Here is a 10,774-nt window from a genome sequence, read left to right as displayed (position 1 = left end):
ATTCCGTTTGGACTCCGTTTGATATTATGTTTCTCCGAAACACTGAAATAGGCAAAAAACAGCAATTCTGGGCTGGGCCTCCGGTTAATAGGTTAGTCCCAAAAATAATATAAAAGTGGAAAATAAAGCCCAATATAGTCCAAAACAGTAGATAATATAGCATGGAGCAATCAAAAATTATAGATACGTTGGAGACGTATCAGGGCACCCCTTGTAGACACAACAATTGATCTGTTGATCTTTTAGCCATGTGCGGTGCCCCCCTCCACCATAGTCTACCTTAATAATACTGTAGTGGTTCTTAGGCGAAGCCCTGCGTTGGTAGAACATCATCATCATCACCACGCCGTCGTGCTGATGAAACTCTCCCTCAACACTCGGCTGGATCGGAGTTCGAGGGACGTCATCGGGCTGAACGTGTGCTGAACTCGGAGGTGTCGTGCATTCGGTACTTGATCGGTCGGATCGGGAAGACGTGCGACTACATCAACCGCGTTGTGCTAACGCTTCCGCTTTCGGTCTACGAGGGCACGTAGACAACACTCTCCCCTCTTGTTGCTATGCATCACCATGATCTTGCGTGTGCGTAGGAAAGTTTTGAAATTACTAAGTTCCCTAACAGTGGCATCCGAGCCAGGTTTTATGCATAGTTGTCATATGCACGAGTAGAACACAATTGAATTGTGGGCGATATAAGTCATACTGCTTACCGGCATGTCACACTTTGGTTCGGTGGTATAGTTGGATGAAGCGGCCCGAACCGACACTACATGTACGCTTACGCGAGACTGGTTCTACCGATGTGCTTTGCACACAGGTGGCTGGCAGGTGTCAGTTTCTCCAACTTTTGTTGAACCGATTGTGGCTACGCCCGGTCCTTGCGAAGGTTAAAACAACACCAACTTGACAAACTATCGTTGTGGTTTTGATGCGTAGGTAAGAATGGTTCTTGCTAAGCCCGTAGAAGCCATGTAAAATTTGCAACAACAAAGTAGAGGACATCTAACTTGTTTTTGCAGGGCATGTTGTGATGTGATATGGTCAAGGCATGATGCTAAATTTTATTGTATGAGATGATCATGTTTTGTAACCGAGTTACCGGCAACTGGCAGGAGCCATATGGTTGTCGCTTTATTGTATGCAATGCAATCGCCATGTAATGCGTTACTTATCACTAAGCAGTAGCGATAGTCGTAGAAGCATAAGATTGGTGAGACGACAATGATGCTACGATGGAGGTGTCGCGCCGGTGACGATGGTGATCATGATGGTGCTTCGGAGATGGAGATCAGAAGCACAAGATGATCATGGCCATAGCATATCACTTATATCGATTGCATGTGATGTTTATCTTTTTATGCATCTTATCTTGCTTTGATTGACGGTAGCATTATAAGATGATCCCTCACTAAATTATCAAAGTATAATTGTTCTCCTTGAGTATGCACCATTGCGAAAGTTCTGCGTGCTGAGACACTACGTGATAATCGGGTGTGATAGGCTCTACGTTCAAATACAACGGGTGCAAAACAGTTGCACACGCGGAATACTCAGGTTAAACTTGACGGGCCTAGCATATAACAGATATGGCCTCGGAACACGGAGACCAAAAGGTTGAGCGTGAATCATATAGTAGATATGATCAACATAGTGATGTTCACCATTGAAACTACTCCATCTCACGTGTTGATCGGACATGGTTTAGTTGATATGGATCACGTGATCACTTACAGGATTAGAGGGATGTCTATCTAAGTGGGAGTTCTTAAGTAATATAATTAATTGAACTTAAATTTATCATGAACTTAGTCCTAGTAGTATTAGCATATCTATGTTGTAGATCAATAGCTCGCGTTTAGCTCCCCTATTTTATTTTTGATATGTTCCTAGAGAAAACTAAGTTGAAACATGTTAGTAGCAATGATGCAGATTGGATCCATGATCTGAGGTTTATCCTCATTGCTGCACAGAAGAATTATGTCCTTGATGCACCGCTAGGTGACAAACCTATTGCAGGAGCAGATGCAGATGTTATGAACGTTTGGCTAGCTCAATATGATGACTACTTGATAGTTTAGTGCACCATGCTTAAATGGCTAAGAATCGGGACTTCAAAGATGTTTTGAACATCATGGACCATATGAGATGTTCCAGGAGTTGAAGTTAATATTTCAAGCAAATACCCGAGTTGAGAGATATGAAGTCTCCAACAAGTTCTATAGTTAAAAGATGGAGGAGAATAGCTTAAGCAGTGAGCATGTGCTCAGATTGTCTGGGTACTACAATCGCTTGAATCAAGTGGGAGTTAATCTTCCAGATAAAATAGTGATTGACAGAATTCTCTAGTCACCGTCACCAAGTTAGTAGAACTTCGTGATGAACTATAATATGCAAGGGATAACGGAAACAATTCTCAAGCTCTTCGTGATGCTGAAATCGACGAAGGTAGAAATCAAGGAAAGCATCAAGTGTTGATGGTAAAAAAAACCACTAGTTTCAAGTAAAGGGACAAAGGGAAGAAAGGGGAACTTCAAGAAGAACGGCAAGCAAGTTGCTGCTCAAGTGAAAAAACCCAAGTGTGGAGCTAAGCCTGACTGAGCGCTTCTACTACAAAGGGACTGGTCACTAGAAGCGGAACTACCCCAAGTAATTGGCGGATAAGAAGGATGGCAAAGTGAACATAGGTATATTTGATATACATGTTATTGATGTGTACTTTACTAGTGTTATAGCAACCCCTCGGTATTTGATACTAGTTCAGTTGCTAAGAATAGTAACTCGAAGCGGGAGTTGCAGAATGAACAAAGACTAGTTAAGGGTGAAGTGACGATGTGTATTGGAAATGGTTCCAAAATTGATATGATCATCATCGCACACTCCCTATACTTTCGGGATTAGTGTTAAACCTAAAATAAATGTTATTTAGTGTTTACATTGAGCATAAATATGATTTGATCATGTTTATTGCAATACGGTTATTCATGTAAGTTAGAGAATAATTGTTGTTCTGTTTACATGAATAAAACCTTCTATGGTCATACACCCAATGAAAATGGTTTGTTGAATCTCGATCATGGTGATACACATTTTCATAATATTGAAGCCAAAAGATGCAAAGTTAATAATGATAGTGCAACTTATTTTTGGCACTGCCGTTTAGGTCATATTGGTGAAAAGCGCGTGAAGAAAATCCATGCTGATGGGCTTTTGGAATCACTTGATTATGAATCTTTTGATGCTTGCCTCATGGGCAAGATGACTAAGACTCCGTTCTCCGGAACAATGGAGCGAGCAACAGATTTATTGGAAATCATACATACTGATGTATGTGGTCCGATGAATGTTGAGGCTCGCGGTAGTTATCATTATTTTCTGATCTTCATAGATGATTTGAGCAGATATGAGTATATCTACTTGATGAAACACAAGTCTGAAACATTTGAAAAGTTCAAAAAAATTCAGAGTGAAGTGGAGAATCATCGTAACAAAAATAAAAGTTTCTACGATATGATCGCAGAAGTAAAATATTTGAGTTACGAGTTTGGCCTTCAGTTAAAACAATGTGAAATAGTTTCACTACTCACGCCACCTGGAACACCACAGTGTAATGGTGTGTCCGAACATCATAACCGTACTTTATTAGATATGGTGCGATCTATGATGTCTCTTACCAATTTACCACTATCGTTTTGGGGTTATGCATTAGAGACAACTACATTCACGTTAAATAGGGCACCATCTAAATCCGTTGAGACGACACCGTACGAACTATGGTTTAGCAAGAAAACTAAGCTGTTGTTTCTTAAAGTTTGAGGTTGCAATGCTTATGTGAAAAAGTTTCAACCTGATAAGCTCAAACCCAAATCGGAGAAGTGCGTCTCCATAGGATACCCAAAAGAAAATGTTGGGTACACCTTCTATCACAGATCCGAAGGCAAGATATTCATTGTTGAGAATGGATCCTTTCTAGAGAAGGAGTTTCTCTCGAAAGAAGTGAGTGGGAGGAAAGTAGAACTTGATGAGGTAACTGTACCTGCTCCCTTATTGGAAAGTAGTTCATCACAGAAATCTGTTCCTGTGACTACTACACCAATTAATGAGGAAGCTAATGATGATGATCTTGTAACTTCAGATCAAGTTACTACCGAACCTCGTAGGTAAACCAGAGTGAGATCCACACCGGAGTGGTACGGTAATCCTGTTCTGGAGGTCATGTTACTTGACCATGATGAACCTACGAACTATGAGGAAGCGATGATGAGCCCAGATTCTGCGAAATGGCTTGAGGCCATGAAATCTGAGATGAGATCCATGTATAAGAACAAAGTATGGACTTTGATTGACTTGCCCAAAGATCGGCGAGCCATTGAGATTAAATGGATCTTCAAGAGGAAGACGGACGTTGATAGTAGTGTTACCATCTACAAAGCTAGAATTGTCACAAAAGGTTTTCGACAAGTTCAAGGTGTTGACTACGATGAGAGTTTCTCACTCGTATCTATGCTTAAGTCTGTCTGAATCATGTTAGCAATTGCCACATTTTATGAAATCTAGCAAATGGATAAACAAAACTACATTCCTTAATGGATTTATTAAAGAAGAGTTGTATATGATGCAACAAGAAAGTTTTGTCAATCCTAAAGGTGCTAACAAAATATGCAAGCTCCAGCGATCCATCTATGGACTGGTGCAAGCCTCTCGGAGTTGGAATATACGCTTTGATAAGTTGATCAAAGCATATAGTTTTATACAGACTTGCGGTGAAGCCTGTATTTACAAGAAAGTGAGTGGGAGCACTACAGCATTTTTGATAAGTATATGTGAATGACATATTGTTGATCGGAGATAATGTAGAATTATTCTGCAAAGCATAAAGGAGTGTTTGAAAGGAGTTTTTCAAAGAAAGACCTCAGTGAAGCTGCTTACATATTGAGCATCAAGATCTATAGAGATAGATCAAGACGCTTGATAAGTTTTTCAATGAGTACATACCTTGACAAGATTTTGAAGTAGTTCAAATTGGAACAGTCAAAGAAAGAGTTCTTGCTTGTGTTACAAGGTGTGAAACTGAGTAAGACTCAAAGCCCGACCACGGCAGAAGATAGAAAGAGAATGAAAGTCATTCCCTATGCCTTGGCCATAGGTTCTATAAAGTATGCCATGCTGTGTACCAGACCTATTGTATACCCTGCCCTGAGTTTGGCAAGTGAGTACAATAGTGATCTAGGAGTAGATCACTGGACATTGGTCAAAATTATCCTTGGTGGAATAAGGATATGTTTCTTGATTATGGAGGTGACAAAAGGTTCGTCATAAAGAGTTACGTCGATTCAACCTTTGACACCGATCTGGATGACTCTAAGTCTCGATCTAGATACATATTGAAAGTGGGAGCAATTAGCTAGAGTAGCTCCGTGCAGAGCATTGTTAACATAGAAATTTGCAAAATACATACGGATCTGAATGTGGCAGACCCGTAGACTAAACTTCTCTCACAAGCAAAACATGATCACACCTTAGTACTCTTTGGGTGTTAATCACATAGTGATGTGAACTAGATTATTGAATCTAGTAAACCCTTTGGGTGTTGGTCACATGACGATGTGAACTATGGGTGTTAATCACATGGCAATGTGAACTATGGGTGTTAATCACATGGCGATGTGAACTATGGGTGTTAATCACATGGTGATGTGAACTATTGGTATTAAATCACATGGCGATGTGAACTAGATTATTGACTCTAGTGCAAGTGGGAGACTGAAGGAAATATGCCCTAGAGGCAATAATAAAGTTATTATTTATTTCCTTATATCATGATAAATATTTATTATTCGTGCTAGAATTGTATTAACCAGAAACATAATACATGTGTGAATACATAGACAAACAGAGTGTCACCAGTATGCCTCTACTTGACTAGCTCGTTGATCAAAGATGGTTATGTTTCCTAACCATAGACATGAGTTGTCATTTGATTAACGGGATCACATCATTAGGAGAATGATGTGATTGACTTGACCCATTCCGTTAGCTTAGCACATGATCGTTTAGTTTGTTGCTATTGCTTTCTTCATGACTTATACATGTTCCTATGAGATTATGCAACTCCCGTTTACCGGAGGAACACTTAGTGTGCTACCCAACATCACAACGTAACTGGGTGATTATAAAGGTGCTCTACAGGTGTCTCCGAAGGTACTTATTGGGTTGGCGTATTTCGATATTAGGATTTGTCACTCCGATTGTCGGAGAGGTATCTCTGGGCCCACTCGGTAATGCACATCACTTAAGCCTTGCAAGCATTGAAACTAATGATTTAGTTGCAGGATGATGTATTACAGAACGAGTAAAGAGACTTGTCGGTAACGAGATTGAACTAGGTATTGAGATACCAATGATCGAATCTCGGGCAAGTAACATACCGATGGCAAAGGGAACAACGTATGTTGTTATGCGGTTTAACCGATAAAGATCTTCGTAGAATATGTAGGAGCTAATATGAGCATCCTGGTTCCGCTATTGGTTACTGACCGGAGACGTGTCTCGGTCACGTCTACATAGTTCTCTAACCCGGAGGGTCTGCACGCTTAAAGTTCGATGACGGTTATATTATGAGTTTATGTGTTTTGATGTACCGAAGGTAGTTTAGAGTCCCGGATGAGATCGGGGACATGACGAGGAGTCTCGAACTGGTCGAGACGTAAAGATCTATATATTAGACGACTATATTCGGACATCGGAAAGGTTCCGAGTGATTCGGGTATTTTTCGGAGTACCGGAGAGTTACGGGAATTCATCGGGGAGTAGATGGGCCTTATTGGCCTTTAGGGGAAAGAGAGAGGAGAGGCTGCGCGCCCCCCCCCCCCAAGGCCTAGTCCGAATTGGACTAGGGGAAGGGGCGGCGCCCCCTCCTTCCTTCTCTTCTCTTCTCTTTTCTCTTTCCTTCTCTCCTACTCCTACTACTTGGAAGGACTCCTAGTTCTACTAGGAAAGAGGGAATCCTACTCCCGGTGGGAGTAGGACTCCCCTAGGGCGCGCCATAGAGAGGGCCGTCCCTCTCCCTCCTCCACTCCTTTATATACGGGAGAGGGGCACCCCTTGGAGACACAACTAATTGATCTGTTGATCTTTTAGCCGTGTGCGGTGCCCCCCTCCACCATAGTCCACCTCGATAATACTGTAGCGGTGCTTAGGCAAAGCCCTGTTTCGGTAGAACATCATCATCGTCACCACACTGTCGTGCTGACGAAACTCTCCCTCAACACTCGGCTAGATCGGAGTTCGAGGGACGTCATCGGGCTGAACGTGTGCTGAACTCGGAGGTGCCATGCGTTCGGTACTTAATCAGTCGGATCGTGAAGACGTACGACTACATCAACCGCGTTGTGCTAACGCTTCCGCTTTCGGTCTACGAGGGTACGTAGACAACACTCTCCCCTCTTGTTTCTACGCATCACCATGATCTTGCGTGTGTGTAGGAATTTTTTTGAAATTACTACATTCCCCAACCCAATTATGACGATATATGATGAACTTATTGAGATGAGAAAAGCTGGTATGAATTCGACCTCTCTTGTTTTTGAAAATATGATTAGTTCATCATTCCTGATTCAGCCTATTATGAATAAACATGTTTGCAATGACAACTATAGATCATAGTTCTTGTGCCATGCTTGATTAGCTAGGAGCTTATAATGGTTTACCTTGCGTGCCAACATGCTATTAAAACGGTTGTGATGTGGTATGATAGGGTGGTATCCTCCTCTAAATGATTTAAGTGACTTGACTTGGCGCATGTTAACGCATGTAGTTGAAACAAAATCAACATAGCCTTCACGATATTTATGTTCATGGTGGATTATATCCTACTCATGCTTGCATTCGGTGTTGATTAATTTTAATGCATGTTCATGACTGTTGTCGCTCTCTAGTTGGTCGCTTCCCAGTCTTTTGCTAGCCTTCACCTATACTAAGCAGGAATACTGCTTGTGCATCCAACTCCATAAACCCCAAAGTTATTCCATATGAGTCCACCATACCTACCTATATACGGTATCTACCTGCCGTTCCAAGTGAATTTATATGTGCCAAACTCTAAACCTTCAAATAAATATCCTGTTTTGCATGCTCGAATAGCTCATGTATCAACTAGGGTTGTCTGTATCTTCCATGTTAGGCGGGTTATTCTCAAGAGGAGTGGATTCCGCTCCTCACTCACGAGAAAGTGGCTGGTCACCGGATGTCCAGTACCATGCATTATGCAAATCAAATGAAAATAATTGCAAACAAAACTCCCCTGGGACTCTTGTTAGTTGGAAGCACTCGTTGTTTCGAGCAAGCCATGGATTGATGCTTGTTGGTGGAAGGGGGAGTATAAACTTTACCATTCTGTTTGGGAACCGCCTATAATGTGTGTAGCATGGAAGATACTGCCATCTCTTGGTTGTTATGTTGACAATGAAAGTATACAGCTCAAAATATTATTCACCTCTGTTTCAAAACTGAGCTCTGGCACCTCTACAAATCCCTGCTTCCCTCTGCGAAGGGCCTATCTATTTACTTTTATGTTGAGTCATCATCCTCTTATTAAAAAGCACCAGTTGGAGAGCACCGTTGTCATTCGCATTCATTACTATTAGTTTACATTGAGTATGACTTGACTGGATCTCTTTTACCATGAATTACAATGTCTAGTCAGTCCTTGATCTTTAAAGGTGCTCTGCATTTATGTTTTGCGGTCTCAGAAAGGGCTAGCGAGATACCATCTTGTTATATCACATTATGATTGTTTTGAGAAAGTGTTGTCATCTGAGATATACTATTATTGCTCGCTAGTTGATTATGCCATTGATATGAGTAAACTTGAGACCTAAGCGTTATTGTGAATGTGGTTAGTTATAATCTTTGCTGAAAACTTGAATGCTGGATTTACATATTTACAACAACAAGAGCAAACAGAGTTTGTAAAAGTTTTTCTTTATCACTTTCAGTTTATCAACTGAATTGCTTGAGGACAAGCAAGGGTTTAAGCTTGGGGTAGTTGATACGTCTCCGTCGTATCTACTTTTCCAAACACTTTTGCCCTTGTTTTGGACTCTAACTTGCATGATTTGAATGGAACTAACCCGGACTGACGATGTTTTCAGCAGAATTGCTATGGTGTTATTTATGTACAGAAACAAAAGTTCTCGGAATGACCTGAAACTTCACGGAACATCTATTCGGAAATAATAAAAAATCCTTGCAAAAGATGAAGACCAGGCGGCCCACCACCTGTCCACGAGGGTGGGGGCACGCCTGCCCCCTAGGGCGCGCCCCCAACCTCGTGGGCCCCCTGGAGCTCCTCCGACCTCAACTCCAACTCTATATATTTGCTTTCGGGGAGAAAAAAATCAGAGAGAATAATTCATCGCGTTTTACGATACGGAGCCGCCGCCAAACCCTAAAACCTCTCGGGAGGGCTGATCTGGAGTCCGTTCGGGGCTCCGGAGAGGGGAATCCGTCGCCATCGTCATCATCAACCAGCCTCCATCACCAATTTCATGATGCTCACCACCGTGCGTGAGTAATTCCATCGTAGGCTTGCTGGACGGTGATGGGTTGGATGAGATCTATCATGTAATAGAGTCAGTTTTGTTAGGGTTTGATCCCTAGTATCCACTATGTTCTGAGATTGATGTTGCTATGACTTTGCTATGCTTAATGGTTGTCACTAGGGCCTGAGTGCCATGATTTCAGATCTGAACCTATTATGTTTTCATCAATATATGAGAGTTCTTGATCCTATATTGCAAGTCTATAGTCACATATTATGTGTTATGATCCGTTAACCCCGAAGTGACAATAATCGGGATACTTACTGGTGATGACCGTAGTTTGAGGAGTTCATGTATTCACTATGTGTTAATGCTTTGCTCCAGTACTCTATTAAAAGGAGGCCTTAATATCCCTTAGTTTCCGTTAGGACCCCGCTGCCACGGGAGGGTAGGACAAAGATGTCATGCAAGTTCTTTTCCATAAGCACATATGACTATATTCGGAATACATGCCTACAATACATTGATGAACTGGAGCTAGTTCTGTGTCACCCTAGGTTATGATTGTTACATGATGAACTGCATACGGCATAATTCTCCATCACCGATCCATTGCCTACGAGCTTTCCATATATTGTTCTTCGCTTATTTACTTTTCCGTTGCTATTGCTATCATCACTACAAAATACCAAAAACATTACTTTTCTTACCATTACCTTTTGCCACTCTTACCACTACTATCATATTACTTTGCTACTAAATACTTTGCTGCATATATTCAGTTTCCAGGTGTGGTTGAATTGACAACTCAGCTGCTAATACTTGAGAATATTCTTTGGCTCCCCTTGTGTCGAATCAATAAATTTGGGTTGAATACTCTACCCTCGAAAACTGTTGCGATCCCTTATACTTGTGGGTTATCAAGAGCCAATATGATCATCCAGGTTCCGCTATTGCTTTTTGACCGGAGGCGTGTCTCGGTCATGTCTACATAGTTCTCGAACCCGTAGGGTCCGCACGCTTAACGTTTTGTGATGATTTGTATTATGAGTTTATGTGATTTGATGTAATGAAGGTAGTTCGGAGTCCCGGATGTGATAACATACATGACAAGGAGTCTTGAAATGGTCGAGACATAAAGATTGATATATTGGATGACTATATTCGGATACCGGAAGTGTTCCGGGTGATTTCGGAGAAAACCGGAGTGCCAGAGGGTTACATGAACCCCCCCC

The sequence above is a fragment of the Triticum dicoccoides genome, chromosome 5A, assembly GCF_002162155.2.
Source record: "Triticum dicoccoides isolate Atlit2015 ecotype Zavitan chromosome 5A, WEW_v2.0, whole genome shotgun sequence".
Lineage (NCBI taxonomy): Eukaryota > Viridiplantae > Streptophyta > Magnoliopsida > Poales > Poaceae > Triticum > Triticum dicoccoides.
This window is presented reverse-complemented; position numbering follows the sequence as displayed.